This window comes from Bos grunniens, chromosome 8 (assembly GCF_055505025.1).
Source record: "Bos grunniens cultivar Pamir isolate PY7600 chromosome 8, Bosgru_T2T1.0, whole genome shotgun sequence".
Lineage (NCBI taxonomy): Eukaryota > Metazoa > Chordata > Mammalia > Artiodactyla > Bovidae > Bos > Bos grunniens.
This window is the reverse complement of record NC_141172.1, coordinates 62490229-62508414: the sequence shown is the minus strand read 5'-3', so window position 1 is coordinate 62508414 and position 18186 is coordinate 62490229. Positions and strand designations below refer to the sequence as shown.

Below are 18186 nucleotides of genomic sequence, written 5' to 3'. Positions count from 1 at the left end.
GCTGAAGCCTGGCTTGGAGAATTTTGAGTATTACTTTACTAGCATATGAGATGAGTGCAATTGTGCGGTAGTTTGAGCATTCTTTGGCATTGCCTTTCTTTGGGATTGAAATGAAAACTGACCTTTTCCAGTCCTGTGACCACTGCTGAGTTTTCCAAATTTGCTGGTCTATTGAGCGCAGCACTTTCACAGAGCTATGGATGCCTCTCACCTGTACTCTCTAGCTCTTCACACCAACCACCTGAGATGTCTAAGCCAGGTGTTCTTAGTCCCATTATACAGAAGAAGAAACTGAGAGCCAGAAAGGAGGTGGTAACACTACACATCATGGTTAACTTATACTGAGCACTTATAATTTGCTAATAAGGTACAGCAACCCACTCCAGTATTCTTGCCTGGGAAATTCCACAGACAGAGGAGCCTGGTGGGCTACAGTTGATGGGGTCACAAAGAGTCAGACATGATTGAGTGACTAGCACTTACACTTTTCAGTGAAGTACTGAGAACTCATAGGCTCCCCACAAGGATCCTCTGAGGAAAGCACTATTATTACTATCCCCATTTTACAGATAAGAAAGTTAAGGCACAGAGATATCAAATAACTGTTAGACGCCAGAGCCCACATTTAAAATTATTGGCTACACCAGCCCTGCCCAAGGAACCACATGAGTCAGTGGCAAGTTCAGTGGTCTTTCCCTGCCTCCCCTCTGCTTCTACGTGGTCAGTATAAGGCTGGCTATTTTAACAATCAGATCTACATAAAAAAGGGGTCAGTGTGTGAGAGGGAGGGGGCACCCCATCACTGAAGGGCATCCCAACCAAAAGTACATGATCCCTTGGTGGGGTGTTACAGAGATGATTGGGGTTGATCTTAAGGTTCTTTCCAGACATGGACATTCACGCAGGATGGAAGCGCACGTGTGCATGCTCAGTCATGTCCGACTCTTTGCAACCCTATGGACTGTAGCTCACCAAACTCCTCTTGTCCATGAAATTTTCCAGGCAAAAATACTGGAGTGGGTTGCCATTTCCTACTCCAGAGGATGGGAGAATGAAATCCGTTGTAGGTGCTAAACAAACCTCCAAAAAGATTTCTAGGTCTCATCTTTTCCTTCCATTCTCGTGTCACTAATTCATTCTTAAGCTACAATTTATAATCTACTGAGCACCTATTATGCACCAGTTGCAGTGTCACGTAACAAGGGACAAGACAGACACAGCCCCTGCCCTCCTGGAGCTTGTACTCCAGGGACCTACACAATCCGGGTTGCCTTCCCACAACTTCCTCTCCTAAGCCAGTGTTTCCTGCTCTGGAACTTGTGTCCTACTGTTTCTCTTCTGCCAACTCCTCCTGCTGAAATCAAACCCAATTCAAATGCCACCTCTTCTAGGGCACCTTCACTGGTGCTCCCAACAGCAGTGTCATCCCTCCTGCCAGGCTCCTGTGACCAGTACAGGGTGTCTACATATCACATGGGGAGTTATGTTGATCTGTTTTGAATTTCAGATGTTATGGGAATGTGGGGGTGCTCTACAAGACCATGATCTCATGGTCAGCAGGGTGATTGTGTCCTAGTCTGGCTTTCCAGTGCCAGGCATCCTGACACACAGATGCTCATTCACTTATTCATTGAACAAGTATGCCCTGAGCACCTTTGATGTGACAGGCACTGTTCTGCCTCTGGGTTTACAACTGTGAGTAAAACAGACAAAAAGCCCTACCCTCGCTGACATTCCAGTGGGAACGAGTAAGTCGACAGATTGATAACTGAGTGAATGTGCGTTGAATCCTGAAAATCCTTTTAAGACCTTATACCTAGGAAAAGGTACATTTTTATAGGACTGTTTGTATATCCACAAGGCCAAATATTTAAGTAAACTAAGTGAGCTCTTGAAGGAAGCCTATCTTCCTCTGTGCTGTGAGTGTTTAAAAAATCACCGGAAAGAGATTGTGTTGAAATGAGTTACTACAAAATGACCCTGTTTGGGAATCCAAAACCATTGAGGTATTAGTCTGAGGCTTGGATAAAGTAAAATAAACTAAGCTTTAGAGTCATAAGAAAGATTCGATTTGAGGAAACACCAGACCCAGGGGCAGTAATAACAAAAATAATCATAGCAAACACTTACACAGCACAGCCTGTGTGCCAGGCCCGGGAGAAGCCCAGGTTCCCGACAGATGACTAAGCTGTGTCAGAAGGAAGGGGAAGCTACCAGAGGGGTGACCCTGACTGGAGCTGTCCCTCGAGATCGGGCCATTGTTCACTTGGGCTGTGACTATCCTGTGAACCTCAGCGAGCTTGCAGCCTGGTGCCTTTGAAATTCCTGGGGTTTCAAGGGCAGAAAAGACAGGTTTTTCCCAAATGAAAGGAAATTTGATTCCCTAAAATAGGAAAATCATGTTCAGGGGAGGAAACTCCTTGTTACTATGGAGGCATCTTTATTCCCTGAGAAGACTGGAAGCACACTTATGGAGAGCCTGCTAAATACCAGGTGCTGTGAGGGGATCTGACGTGAACTCTCATTTACTCACTGCGGGGCGCTATTCTAGGGCTTCCCAGGTGACACTAGTGGTAAAGAACCTGCCCGCCAATGCAGGAGACATAAGAGACGCGGGTTCAATCCCTGGATCGGGAAGATCCCCTGGAAAAGGGCATGGCAACCCACTCCAGTATTCTTGCCTAGAGAATCCCATGGACAGAGGAGCCTGGTGGGCTACAGTCCATAGGGTAGCAAAGAGTTGGACGTGACTAAAGCAACTTAGCACGCATGCACAGGCATTATTTTAATGTGAGGTCACAGCCGGGAATGAAATATATACATACAGTCAGTCCCCAGGGCTGACATGCAGCCAGGATGTCCCTATATAACTGCCTACTTGTTAAAAATATTTACATGTTTTGTAATGCTCTGTTTTGCAGAGCAGCTGCCCTGAGCCCCCGAGTGTCTCCTTCCCTTCTCCAGCTGCCCCAGGCCCTCCTCCCATCCTTCCCCACTAACTTCCCTAAGATCCAGCCACTCCAGAGTTGACTCCAACACAGCTGCAAGCCCAGAAGACCTGGCACATGGTGGTAGCTCGGCCGGATCTGACTGGCCGGTGCCTGTTAAGTGTTCTGTTTATCACCTTTGCCTGACCCTCCCGAGCTGCCAGGCCATGAGTATTTCACTTAACCCCTGGCAGCCCAGTGAGCGGGAACATTGACCCTCTCGGTATCCTGCTTACAGCCCCTTAAATGCCGCTGTCCCCCAAACTTCCTTCTCCTGCTGCCCTCTCCTTCCTCACTGTGTCCTGTAGTGAGCTGATCCCAGCTGGTGGTTTCATACCTTTTCCACTTACTCACATCCCCTGAGTTTGCTTCTCCAGCCTGGACCATTCTCCTGAGTTGGCTATCTGGCCAGCTTCCTGCTGGACGTCTCCCTGGGACGTTCCCCTTCTGCCTCAGACTCAAGGTCTCCCCAAGTAACAGGACAGCTTACTTCCCAGACCTTGCCTTCCTTTCTCATCTCCTCCTTGCCTCCTCCTGGGTTCCCATTTCTCTTACTCATGTAAGCACGTATTCGTGCCATAAACACCAAGAGAGTATCCATTACATGCCTAGCACCGAGGCTGACACTGAGGATGAGAAGGGAACAAGATAAACCCTCAAGGAGCCTATAGCCCATCAGGTGCCCAAGAGAGAAAGTAACCTCCACTCCTCCTTCCTTAAAGCCCCAGCAGGAACGTGAAACAAGCCCTGCAATTTGCCCCTTTCCCTCCATCTCCACTGCCAAGTCCTGAGCCCAGATCTTCATCCTTATCCTCTCTCACCGAGGCCTCTCTCCCAACATGCTCAGCCTCCTTGCCCTGTGAACCCCTCCAGTTCTTACTTGGTCACACAGTCAGATGGCCATCTTAGCACACATTTAAAGCTTCCCATCCCCAGCCTATAGTCTTCATGGCCCCTCATTGCCTTCAGGAGAAGGTGCAAGCCCCCTGGCCTGGTGTTCACAGCCCCTCCTGACCTCATTTGCTCCAGTGGGGTTGGCCTGGCCGGTGATGAGCTTTTGGGTGGTGGACCGGTTTATTCCTAACCACTTGCTGTCTCCTCTCCAGCTGGGGTACATGTGCACACAGATCCCCATGAGCACACGAAAACATGCAGACACACCCATGCCCAGATTCACGTGAGACACAAATGAGCAAGGCTATTTATACCTGCACACATGCCTGCACATCTGGAGTTGCCAGATTTATCAAATAAAAACACAAGGTACCCAGTTAAATTTGAATTTCCGGTCAGCAACAAACTATTTTTAAGTATAAGTATATATCAAATACTGCATGGGACAGACTTACTACACTAAAAATAATTTGTTGTTCATATGAAATTGAAATTTAACTAGGTGTCCGTATTTTATCTCATGACCCTGCACATCAAGGAAAGCTTACACAAACAGCGCCACATACAGAACCCAGCTCATACACACATGTTACACACTGACAGTTCAATACATTTGTGAGTGTGCATGTTTCATGTCACGACTCCAGGACGAACAGGCATCTCACTACCTAGACCGAACTGCGGCACGGCCATACAATTGGCCAGCTGCGGAGAGCGCTTCAGGGAAATGTTTATTCCGTGAACAAATGCCTAATTGACAGGAATTCCTGGACGTCCAGGTTCCAGAATGTTGTGTGCCCAGAGCGGTCCCTGCGGAATTTGAAGGCAGACAGAATTAAGCTCTAAAACTTAACCTCAACACATCTGTACTGTGTGTCCTTGTGCAACTCACTCAGCCTCTCTGAGCCCCATCATCTCATCAGTAGAATGGAAATGTTCCATTAATAATCCAACTCCTTGGGGTCATGGTGAGAATTACTAAATGACATCATATATGTGGAAGACATTTTTAGAGTTTTGGAGACAAATCAGTTATGACTTACTGTCTTCCTGTCAAGTGCATATGCAAAATCAAAAAACATTCATTGCAATTGGATTCAGAGATGAAATGGCCCCTAAGAGCTTAAATAAAGCACAGAAGAGAAGGCAATTAAACGTTGGAACAATCAGGCAGTTAAAGAGGGTGGGAAGAAATTTTTGGAAGTGATCGGCATACTTATGGCATAGATTGTGGTGATGGCTCCTTGGATGTGTCAGTTCAGTTCAGTTTAGTTCAGTTGCTCAGTCGTGTCCGACTCTTTGCGACCCCATGAATCGAAGCACGCCAGGCCTCCCTGTCCATCACAAACTCCCGGAGTTCACTCAGACTCACGTCCATCGAGTCAGTGATGCCATCCAGCCATCTCATCCTCTGTCGTCCCCTTCTCCTCCTGCCCCCAATCCCTCCCAGCATCAGTCTTTTCCGATGAGTCAACTCTTCGCAGGAGGTGGCCAAAGTACTGCAGTTTCAGCTTTATCATCATTCCTTCCAAAGAAATCCCAGAGCTGGTCTCCTTCAGAATGAACTGGTTGGATCTCCTTGCAGTTCAAGGGACTCTCAAGAGTCTTCTCCAACACCACAGTTCAAAAGCATCAATTCTTCGGCACTCAGCCTTCTTCACAGTCCAACTCTCACATCCATATATGACCACAGGAAAAACCATAGCCTTGACTAGATGGACCTTTGTTGACAAAGTAATGTCTCTGCTTTTGAATATGCTATCTAGGTTGGTCATAACTTTCCTTCCAAGGAGTAAGCGTCTTTTAATTTCATGGATACAGTCACCATCTGCAGTGATTTTGGAGCCCCCAAAAATAAAGTCTGACACTGTTTCCACTTTTTCCCCATCTATTTCCCATGAAGTGATGGGACCGGATGCCATGATCTTCATTTTCTGAATGTTAAGCTTTAAGCCAACTTTGTCACTCTCCACTTTCACTTTCAAGAGGCTTTTTAGTTCTTCTTCACTTTCTGCCATAAGGGTGGTGTCATCTGCATATCTGAGGTTATTGATATTTCTCTTGGCAATCTTGATTCCAGCTTGTGTTTCTTCCAGTCCAGCGTTTCTCATGATGTACTCTGCATGTAAGTTAAATAAGCAGGGTGACAATATAAAGCCTTGACGTACTCCTTTTCCTATTTGGAACCAGTCTGTTGTTCCATGTCCAGTTCTAACTGTTGCTTCCTGACCTGCATACAGATTTCTCAAGAGGCAGGTCAGGTCGTCTGGTATTCCCATCTCTTTCAGAATTTTCCACAGTTTATTGTGATCCACACAGTCAAAGGCTTTGGCATAGTCAATAAAGCAGAAATAGATGTTTTTCTGGAACTCTCTTGCTTTTTCCATGATCCAGCGAATGTTGGCAATTTCATCTCTGGTTCCTTGGATGTGTACTTATCTCCAAACTCATCAGATTGTTTTCATTACATTGTACAGCTCTTTGTATGTCAGTCATACCTCAATAGGGGCTTCCCTTGTAGCTCAGTTTGTAAAGAATTGCCTGCAATGTGGGAGAACTGGGCTCGATCCCTGGGTTGGGAAGATAGCCTGGTAAAGGGAATGGCCTGCAAGATTCCATGAACAGTATAGTCCAGGGGTGCAAAGAGTCAGACACGACTGAGCGACTTTCACATACCTCCATAAAATGGTTTAAAAAAACAATAAAATCAGGCACTAGTATTAATACTATAGAATCACACCCTAACAAGTCAGGTCCTAAATTCAGCACAGACAGGGAAAACTATGTATGCTTAAAACAATTTGGAAACCCTTTAGCCTTGTATGGAGAAGGCAATGGCACCCCACTCCAGTACTCTTGCTTGGAAAATCCCATGGACGGAGGAGCCTGGTGGGCGGCTGAGAGTCAGACACGACTGAACGACTTCACTTTCACTTTTCACGTTCATGCATTGGAGAAGGAGATGGCAACCCACTCCAGTGTTCTTGCCTGGAGAATCCCAGGGATGGGGGAGCCTGGTGGGCTGCCATCTATGGGGTCGCACAGAGTCGGACACGACTGAAGCGACTTAGCAGCAGCAGCAGCAGCAGCAGCAGCAGCCTTGTATACACAATGTTTTGAGAAGTCAAATAATAGTTCTTGTGCACACGGGAAACTGAGGACCAAAGAAACACAATAAGGGAGGGACAAAAGAGACTGCTTTGCAAATATCTGAGCCTGTCCTGCTTTGCAAAGGACTAGCCACTCCCTAGGGGTAGATGGCCGGGGTGGAATCTGCCTGCCTGCAGGGTTTCCTCCATTCTTCTAAAAACATTGAGATTCCAAGTGGTTGACAGTACTGTTGCTGTTCATCGGTTATCTCCCACCTTGAATACATTAGGATTGGATGTGCCTGCTCTCTTGAGGTTAGGCAAGATCATGTGACTGGCTGTAGCCAATGAAATATGAAGTGATGTGTGTTACACCCCGGCAGAGGCATTCCAGTTCTGCCAAGTGCTAAGCAGCACTTCTCTTCCCCCGGCTGCAGAAGTAAACAACACTCCAGATGGTGAACCCTGAGTATCTAAGAGAGGTCAGTGTTGGGCAGAGACTCCACTGACCTACAATGGATTTGCAGCTTGAGGGAGAAACAAACTTTTGCTGTCTTAAGGATTTTGTATTTGGGAGGTGTGTGTTACTGCAGCAAAATCCAGCTGACCCTGATTAATATGCTTTATAATCTGAATACATATTCATTTATTTGTTTGTTGATAAGATTTTTTTAATGTCATTACCTCTTATGGGGGAATAAAGTAAACTTGTAAATTAAATAAGACTGCTGTGACTTCAGGTAATTATACCCTTCCTGAATAATAGACTGGTTCCAAGTAGGGAAAGGAGTACATCAAGGCTGTATATTGTCACCGTGCTTATTTAACTTATATGCAGAGTACACCATGAGAAATGCTGGGGTGGAAGACGCACAAGCTGGAATCAAGATTGCCAGGAGAAATATCAATAACCTCAGATATGCAGATGACACCACCCTTATGGCAGAAAGTGAAGAGGAACTAAAAAGCCTCTTGATGCAAGTGAAAGAGGAGAGTGAAAAAGTTGGCTTAAAGCTCAACATTCAGAAAACGAAGATCATGGCATCCGGTCCCATCACTTCATGGGAAATAGATGGGGAAAAAGTGGAAACAGTGTCAGACTTTATTTTTGGGGGCTCCAAAATCACTGCAGATGGTGACTGTATCCATGAAATTAAAAGATGCTTGCTCCTTGGAAGAAAAGTTATGACCAACCTAGATAGCATATTCCAAAGCAGAGACATTACTTTGCCAACAAAGGTCCATCTAGTCAAAGCTATGGTTTTTCCAGTGGTCATGTATGGATGTGAATGTTGGACTATAAAGAAAGCTGAGCGACAAAGAATTGATGCTTTTGAACTGTGGTGTTGGAGAAGACTCTTGAGAGTCCCTTGGACTGCAAGGAGATCCAACCAGTCCATCCTAAAGGAAATCAGTCCTGAATATTCATTGGAAGGACTGATTCTGAAGCTGAAACTCCAATACTTAGGCCACCTGATGTGAAGAACTGACTCACTGGAAAAGACCCTGATGCTGGGAAAGATTGAAGGCGGAAGCAGAAGGGGACGACAGAGGATGAGATGGTTGGATGGCATCACCAACTCAATGGACATGAGTTTGGGTAAACTCCAGGAGTTGGTGATGGACAGGGAGGCCTGGCATGCAGTCCACTGGGGTCACAAAGAGTTGGACATGACTGAGCAACTGAACTGAATTGATAGTATAGTCACCTTCTAGGTTTCGCTGGTGTCTCAGATGGTAAAGAATCTACCTGCAATGCAGAAGACCTGGGTTCAATCCCTGGGTCAGGAAGATGCCCTGGAGAAGGGAATGGCAACCCCAGTCCAGTATTCTTGCCTGGAAAATTGGACAGAGGAAACATGGTGGGCTACAGTCCATGGGGTCGCAAAGAGTCAGACACGACTGAGTGACTAACACTTTACATTTTTTAGTCTCCTTCCAAACAAACTTTGTAGTAGCTTAGCAAGTCAAAATATATATTGGTAAACAGTGTAACTAACATAACCACGGAGGAGAAATTGGAATCCACTCAGGGAAAAACCAGAGAAGACTGTACCTGGAACTTTGCTAGAAGTCAAGAAAGAAATATTAAATTATGGATCAGCAAAAGCATTCAAGAGTGGGTAATATAAAAAAAATAGTACCAAAAAGCTCTGGACCAGAGGGCTGGGAGGGAAGAAACCAATATTTATAGAGTACCTGCTGTGTAGCAGATACTGTGTTACATGCACTGAAGATATAATTTCTTTATCATTCTTACTAAGGCCCAAAGAGGTCAAAGAAGTTGTTCACAAGCAGAGGAAGGATTCAAACTCACATTGGCCTCACTCTTACATCAATGCTTGTATTGGAGCCATAGAGAGGCTGAGTTTGGCAGGGCATACTGGTCACCATTCTCTCAGGGATGGTTTTAATTTAATGTGGAAACAGGCTAGCATTCAGTTTCCCAATAGCTTAGACGTGACGGTCTCTTGGTGAGGACTGCAGTGTCCAGAGGGCTTGCCCCACACAGGGCGGCCCTGTTTATGACTTCCTGCTCTGCACCCACAAGGGTCCCCGATTCTTGGGAGTGTCCTCAGAGGAGGAAGCAGCATTCCAGGTCCAGATGCAGACAGCTGTGAACTAGGGTGACTCATTTTGGGGCAAGAAAGCCGCTTCTTTGCTTGGATTCCCTATCCCCAAATCCTAATCTAGGGGAAAGCTTCCTTAAGCTCCCTGAACACAAGACTCAGTCTGGGTGGCTGGCGCATGAAAGGGGTGGGAAACCAATGACATCCAGAGAGAGCAAGGTCCAGAACAAAGAGGAAATTCAGGGTGGGAGATCAGTTTTTCTCCCTGGCAAGGCTTCTGTGGCCATCTGGCTGAGGGGGCTGTTATTCAAACCTCTGGATCGTAGTCTGTTTGTTTTTGAGCAGTTTGCAGCTGATTATTTTCATCAAATTCCCTATGACCAACTGCGCTGGCTCCGATAGCAGGCAAACCTGTGCAGCCAGCACGTCCTGTCAGCTGGGTTCACAGATCCCCTCCCAGGGAAGCAGCAGCATTCATATCTTACCAACAAGTAGCCCCTGGCCCAGGACGGAGCTTTCGCCTCTGGATGCCCGGGCCAGCCTTCCAGCTCTTTCAGTGGACATCAGCGGGACAGACTGGGGTGAAGGACAGCATCTGGGAGATCAGAAAGCCCCAGGTGGTCAGACCAGCTCCAGGGGCCTTTAATGTTGTCATTCCAGCTCTGAAAAGGCAGCACCAACCTTTTCTGGATGTCATCAGTGTGCAGAAAGGCTGGGTGGAAAGATCTCAGAGAAGACTGAATTGAACATTCAGATCCAATCTCCATTACTCTTGCTATCAAGCAGCTGAGCTTCCTTTTCTTCCTCTGGGGATCAGGGAGAGCCCAGGATCTGTCCCTGGGCTGTTGTATGCAAATGCATACACACATATTACAGGTGCATGCATGCATGTGCATGCTGTCGCTTCAGTCGTGTCCGACTCTTTGAGACCCCCATCGACTGTAGCCCGCCAGGCTCCTCTGTCCATGGGATTCTCCAGGCAAGAATACTGGAGTCGGTTGCCATGGCCTCCTCCAGGGGATATTCCCAACCCAGGAATCAAACCCATGTCTCTTATATCTCCTGCATTGGCAGGTGGGTTCTTTACCACTGGCGCCACCTGGGAAGCCCCTGTATTACAGGCAGACCTCTTTTTATTGCACTTCACTTTGTTGTACTTCTCAGGCATCACTTTTTTTCTTTTTAACAAAGTGAAGTTTTGTGGCAACTCTTCAACACTGAGCAAGTCTGTTGGCACCATTTTCCATCATTTATTCATTTAGTGTCTTGTATCACATTTTTAGTAATTCTTACAATATTTCAAAACTTTTCATCATGATTATGTTTATTATGGTGATCAGTGATCTTTGATGTTACTACTATAACTCTCTGAAGATTCAAATAATGGTCACCAGTTTTTGTTCTTCAGTTGCTAAGTCATGTCCACCTCTTTGTGACCCTGTGGACTGCAGCATGCCAGGCCTCCCTGTCCCTCACTATCTCCTGGAGTTTGCCCAAGTTCATGTCCATTTGAATCAGTGATGTTATACAACCATCTCATCCTCTGTCTCCCTCTTCTCCTACCATTTTTAAGCAATAATGTATTTTTAATTAAAGTACATACTTTTTAAAAAAGACATAATGCTGTTGTACACTTATTAGACTATAGTGTAGCGTAAACATAAATTTTATATGCACTGGGAAACCAAAAGATTTGTGTGATGTGCTTTATTTCAGTATTCTCTTTATTGCGGTGGTCTGGAACTGAACCTGAGATACCTACCTCCCAGGTGTGCTTGTGTATGTGAAAGCCTAAGACCACACCTGTACAAGCAGTTAGGCGTGTGTCCCCAGTCGTGTCCGACTCTGCAACCCTACAGACTACAGCCCGCCAGGGTCCTCTGTCCATGGAATTTTCCAGGCAATAATACTGGAGTGGGTTGCCATTTCCTTCTCCAGGGGATCTTCCTGACCCAGGGATCGAGCCCAAGTCTCTTGCATCTCCTGCATTGGCACATGGATTCTGTACCACTAGCGCCACCTGGGAAGCCCAGTCCTTGAGAAACACTATTAGTTTCCTCCTTCCATTTCTCTAAGCATGTCCTACACTGTCCTCTCAGCTCTCCTGGCTGGAAGGATGAGTGAGGCCTGGTGCTCCTTGCTTTGGGAAATGGGATGCAGGGATGTTGGTGGGGGGGCTTTCCTTCCAGAAGCCATAAGAATGATCCATGTCTGCAAAGTAACTGTAGTGGCCACAGACTGATAACTTTTTACCCAGAAACTAAAATCCAAATGATTTAGTAAGATGTAAGCTCAGTTACTCAATCTGCCTTCTGGACGTCAGCCTGTCCTTGGGGTTAAATGAGCTCTTAGCAAGCCTGACATTTCATTATCTGCTTTCTCTGGCAATTGTTTTTCAGTAAAGAAACCCCACCTGTGCAACAAGAACACAGACTCAGGGTCCTTCAGAAATGTTCTTGCCAGGTAAGCTTAACGGCATGGTGGGTATGGATGGGGGTGTCATTTTAAGAAGAAAGGAGGGAGGGAAGGGGGGAGGGAGGGAAGGAGGGAGGGGATGCTGTCTGAGGGGAAGGGAAATGCTCACACTTGCCCAGTGCTAAAGGAAATTTGGGGAGGCAGCAGGTGTATACACACCACTGACCTGCCCCCGACCTCTCCAAGAGAGGCCCAGGGCAGGAGACCTCTGTAGGGAAAACAGAGCTGGAAGTGGCTTTCAGTTACTTTCAACTGCCCTATGTGGGAAGATAGGAAGAGAGTGATCAAAGCAGGGAGCTCTTGGAGACAGAGTTGCTCAGAGCTGGCAGGAGACCCACTGACTTCGGGGGTGGGCATGGACAACTATGGAAGAAAGGCCCACCGCTGACCTGGCAGAAAGAGACACGTCCTGAGCTGGGGCTGAACCGAGGGTGCCGAGGGAGCAGTGTTGGATCTGAGTTGGTGATGTGCTGTGTGCAGCCCGGGTCAGGTTGCTTCCACCAGGACTCATGAGAAGCTAGAGGATTAGACTGTGCCATCTCTAAGCAGTTCCCAGAACCAACTCACATTGTCTCTGATGCACTCGTCAGGTGAAGAAACCAAAGGAATGGAGGTCACTTGAGTCCACACCCCTTTTCTCTGTCCACTAGATGTTTCACATTGTCCACATTCATTTATCAAGTTCCTGACAAAAAAAAAGGACTGCTCACCAACACTCATACAGTTTTACAGGTCTGTCCACCATATGATCCTGTAGACTCCTCCCAATAACCCTGTAAAAAAAATAACTACAGTTGGTTGGGTAACATTACGTGCTGAGAATTATCCTAATCCCTTTACATATTTCATTTTACTTAATCCCACCATCATCACATGAGACATGGGTGTTATTGTCCCTGTTTCACTAATGTCCACTTGCCCTGGCACGTGTGAGCTCCTCTAGATGCCTGATAACTAAACGGAGTCTCTGAACCGGACCCATGGATTCTCCATTTGGGCCCTTGGCCCTGGGCCAGCTTCTGCCTGTTTGTGTTAGGCTCCTGTTTCTTCCCAGCTGTGCTTGGCTCTGGTCTCCCTCTTACCAGAGGGGGCCTTGAGAAATCATTCTCCTGGTGCAGCAGGAAGAGGCCACTCGGGTGGGCTGGGTGCTGAGGGAGATGCTGAGTTACTTTCCATAAGTCTGCTCCTCCCCAGAGAAGGGCTGGCCCATCCAAGTCTCCCAGGACGGTCTGAACAAGTATCTGATCTAGAAATTTGGCCCAATGGTCTTCCTTCCTCTCTGGCTCAGAGGATCCAGGGTCGTAGCTGCTGGGCCAAGCCCTCCACCTGTGTCCTAGATCCCGAGGCCTCCCTCTCCAGCTCAGCCTTCCTTCCCGCTCTGTTGGCTCATTCCCATTAGTTGCAGCTGAGGGGCAGCAGAGAGAGTCCAGACACAGAGTCAGGAGACAGGGAATCAAAGATGCTCTGTCACTTATTAAATGCATGACTCTAGAGACGTCAGTCACCTGCTGAGTCTCGGTTTTCTTTCCTGGAAAATGGGGTAGTGAAGGTGGTGGGCATGATTTCCCAGTCTGATTTCCAGCTGCTCCCCTTTTTGCCATCTCTGCTCCAGCCATGGATTATTTAACAAATCCATTCAATAAGTAGGTTGGGTACAGAGCACGCTCCTGTGAGAAGCTCTACACAGGCTCTGCTATCAAAGAGTCTGCAGACTAGTGGGGCAGAAAAGTGACAGGCAGCTATAAGACAGTGCTCTGAGAACTGAGATGCCAGAAGTCAAGGGTGTTGGGGGAACGTGAGGAAAGGCATCCAAGTCCACCTGGGAGGCTTGCAAAGACCTCCCAAAGGATGAGACATCAAGCTGAGATCTGGTAGAAATCAGCCCTCTGAAGAAGAAAAAGAGAATATTCCAGGCAGAGGCAGTACCTTGAACCAAGGCCCAAAGACAAGAGAAGTTTAGGGGACATGAACAAACATGGTTTGGTTTGATTGGACAGTAGCCCATGAATGTGTGTGGGTGTATATATGTGTGTATACATGCATGGGTTTGTGTGTGCACTCATGAGTTTTGGAGTAGGAGAGGATAGAGAGGTGACCCTGGAGAAGTGGGCATGGACGAGCTTTTGCAGAGCAAGACTCTGGGTGGTACACAGAGAGAGAAGCGGGGGAGGATTGGCGGGATTATAAGCAGGAAGACACACGGTCAGGCATGACTTTGGAAAGATCCCTCTGACTGCCATGGGAAGAGGGTCTCAGATTAAAAAGAAAAAAGATTGACAATACCAAGCCTCTCTGAGGTTGTGAAGCCATTGGAACTCCCATACTCTGATACAATGGGATATAAACATATAACCTGCACCATCAATTTAAAGAACCATTAGGCAATACCTAGTAAAGTTGAAGGTCGGGGTATTCTTAACCAATTCTTTGGTTCCTACCCAAAGAGACATATGTGAGGATATTCACTGAAGCACAGTTTGTCTTAGTAAAAGAAGTAGAAATAACTTATCCAGGTATTTGTGGACAAACAACTCTGCCAACTGCAATTTGCTTATTGCTGGAATACTACCCAAAAACTAAATGAATGAACTGGGTCTCCATGTATCAAGGACAAAGCTGAAAATATAAAGAGCAGTGGGGAAAAATATGCAACTTGCAAAAGGATATGAACGTAATACCTTGTGGTTTGTGGATCATAAGTAGAAAAAGATATGAAAATACATGTGAGAATCTATCACAACAAATTAGGATATTATTTACTCTCTGGAGGGAAGGTTGGGCTTCTCAGTTATAAAGAACCCACCTGCCAATGCAAAAGAAGTAAAAGATGAAGGTTTGATCCCTAGGTTGGGAAGATCCCCTGGAGGAGGGAATAGCAACCCACTCCAGTATTCTTGCCTGGCGAATCCCATGGACAGAGGAACCTGGCAGGCTACAGTTCACAGGGTCGCAAAAAGTTGGACACAACTAAAGCGCCTTAACATATATGGATGGAGGGAGGGTTAAGGGATAGTGTAGGAATTTAGCTGAAATTATATTCTTATAATTCCGTAAAAGACAGAATTGAAGCAAATATAGTGAAATGTTATTATCTATTGAGTAAAAATGGTTACTATCTTGTGGCTCTTGCATTGTTCCCTCTCCTTTTTGATGTTTGAAGTTTCTGGCGATTGAACTTTTTACTGAATTTGTGGACAATGAGGCAAGGTGGTGGCAGTTCTGCTGGGGAGGCTTTTGCTGTGTCTAAGTGAGGGGAGCTGGTGACATGGACCAGGGGAGGGCACAGTGGGGAACAGAGAGAAGTGGATATAAACAAGCAATACCCAGAAGACAGAATTCAGTGTAAATTTCTGCCTGTTGGAATTCTTCCTTCTTTCTCTATCCTCAAACACCTAATCAAAGTTCTGCCTCCAGGAGGCGTTTTCAATCATGCCAGCCTGCAGGTATCTCCCTCTACTCTGACATCTAGCCCTCCCAATGTCGGTCACTCCTAGAGTCATTTCATGCAACATTGCCTGAACCTGTGGTGTTCGTATGGTATGTCTCATCTCCAGTAAAACTGTATGTTTGAGCAGGGCAGGAATCCTCTCTTATGCTCTTGACAAGTGTCCTTCTAGACATGTCTATGTGGTTAATTACTGCATCCCACACCCTCACGTAATGCCAGACATGTGGTTGTTGCTGGAGAAATTTTAGTTGAATGAATATAAGAATAGATGAGTGAGTGACTAAATGAATTCCAGAAAGAATTGCTGAGGAAATGCAGGAAGTCAATGTGGCAGTCTTGAATCCAAACTACAAGTTTGCCATTAACCACCACTAACTTTGGCAAAGTCACTTCACCTCTCTAAATCTGTTTCTCCCAGATGGAGAAAATGCCCATCTTCCAGGATTGATGTTTATGGATATTTTATATTGCTTATGTATACCTATGGGTATTACATATCATGAAGATTACATCTATGATATATCTCTAAGATGCCTACCATTTCCTCCCCAATGTCATTAATACTCCTCATGGAGCTTTCCTTGTTTCTAGTTCAAAAACTGTGGCTTTTCATACCAGCAGATGCAGCCTCTTGTGAGATGCTGCAAGAGGTGATGGAGCCAGGTGGACCTTACACCCAAGCTGAGCCAATCACACTCTCTCCCAGGAATTTGGAACACAGAGACTTAGTCAACTGACATGCATTCATCAAACATTTGATGACTAGCCTACTCTAATCAGGGTTTCCTTAGTGGCTCAGATGGCAAAGAATCTGCCTGCAATGCAGGAGACCCTGGTTCAATCCTTGGGTCGGGAAGATCCCCTGGAGAAGGGAATGGCTACCCACTCCAGTATTCTTGCCTGGAGAATCTCACGGACAGAGGAGCCTGGCAGGCTAGAGTCCACGGGGTCACAAAGAGTCGGACATGACTGACTGACACTTTCAATTTTTCTACTCTAATCATGCCCTGAGATTGTATAGTCATGTATTTTAGCCAACATGCTGCACTGAAAGATGAGAACCTGGGAGATCTGGGGGAAATAGGAGACTGTCCCTCCTCTCTCCTGTCCTGTATCACAGCCCATTTTCTTCGGCATTTACAGACAAGCCCTCTCTCTCTTACAAGACCGAGGCTGACTTGCTCCTGTCTTCCCCACAGCACTAAGCCTAGTGACTCCTGGCACTGAGAAGGTGCTCAGGTGACATTGGTTCAGATGAGTTGTGTTGATGTGGATGGAAATGGACTAGGACTGATGAGGGAAAGAGAACATGAGCTGGTGAGTGCAGAAAAATCCAGATCATAGGAGGAATGTTTTAAGTTAACTGGAGATGTTTAACTTGTTGCAGAAAAAGGTTCAAGGACAGCAAACAGAAAAAGGGATCTCCTGCTCTCTAAAAGTTACAGAGAAGCAGGTGTGGCTTCACACCAGGAAAATCTTGCTGTTGGAACTGCTCACAGGTGTGCTGGTTGTCTTCTAAGGCTCCGTTTGGGGACATGTACAAGCAGAGACTGGGTACTGCTTAGCAGCTGTTCAGGCACTATATGAGAGGACTGGGCTAGTCACCTCTAAAGTTCTTTTCAACTGGAAGCGTCTAGGTCTATACTTTAATTTATTGATGCACCCTAGATGAAATGGCTAGGCAAAGTCCTAGCTATTAATGAGACCTCTCGGAAACATGGCCGTGTGTTCTGATATACATATCAGAAAAAGAGCAGCCATGGAATAACTGCTGTGATTTATCATTTCAGTTTTCTTTATACAGTTTTATTAATATTGGATAAAGTTTTAAGAGAAGTGTTTTTTCACCCTAAAAATGTTAATGGGTTGCCTGTCAACTTCAAAAGAAGAAAAATGGCTAACAGAAAAATTATGCAGTTACAGTGTTAACCCCGAAGTAGAAACAAGAAGTGAAGTTCCAGCAGAGTGCAGGGCACGTGCTCAACACATAAGCATGTCCAACTGTCTCTCCTTTTAGTCTTCCTGAAGTTACCAAGAGGACAAAATCAGGATGAAGGTCAGGATGCAGAATCCAGTGGGACCTTGCTGTGTGTGTGTGACCGTGTTCTATGTGTGGTACCAGCTAACTGAAGACAGAAGCATTTTCAAAATTGTTATGGAAAAATAATTCCCCCTGCCCCACAGTAATACCTGCACTGGTCCACTTCCAGCTTAACACTCCCATCAGCATAACAATCCACTCCCTGCCAGGTGGCTCAGAGGTATAGAATCCGCCTGTCAATGCAGGAGATGCAGGATCATCCCCCTGGTTTGGGAAGATCCACTGGAAAAGGTGGAAATGGAAATCCACTCCAGTTATCTTGCCTAGGAAATCTCATGGACAGAGGAGCCTGTGGCTACAGCCCATGGTATCACAAAGAGCTGGATGTGACTAAGCATTCCATTGTATGGATGTGTACAATTTATTTCTCCATTCAGCAGTCAATAGACATTTTGGTCATATCTAGTTTGTGGTAATTCTGAATAAAGCCTCTATAAACATTCACAAGCAAGTCTTTGTGGGGACATACATTTTTGTTTCTCTTGGTTAAATACCTAGAAGAGATGTTGCTGGGTTATACTGTAAGTAGAGGTTTAACTTTGTAAGAAACTTCCAAACTGTTTTCCAAACTGTGCAGATTTTACATGTATTCCAGCAATGGATGAGAATTCCAGTTGTTCCA

The 18186-nt window shown here is 46.0% G+C and overlaps 1 long non-coding RNA gene across 1 annotated transcript in view; it reads left to right on the top strand.

The window, feature by feature from the left end:
• The first annotated feature begins 11930 nt into the window (after positions 1 to 11930).
• LOC147367232 (uncharacterized) overlaps positions 11931 to 18186 on the top strand; it is a 71411-nt gene continuing 65155 nt past the window's right edge. The window contains exon 1 of the long non-coding RNA XR_015169955.1: positions 11931 to 12003. This is a non-coding gene — a long non-coding RNA (uncharacterized LOC147367232). The remainder of the gene's footprint in view (positions 12004 to 18186) is intronic.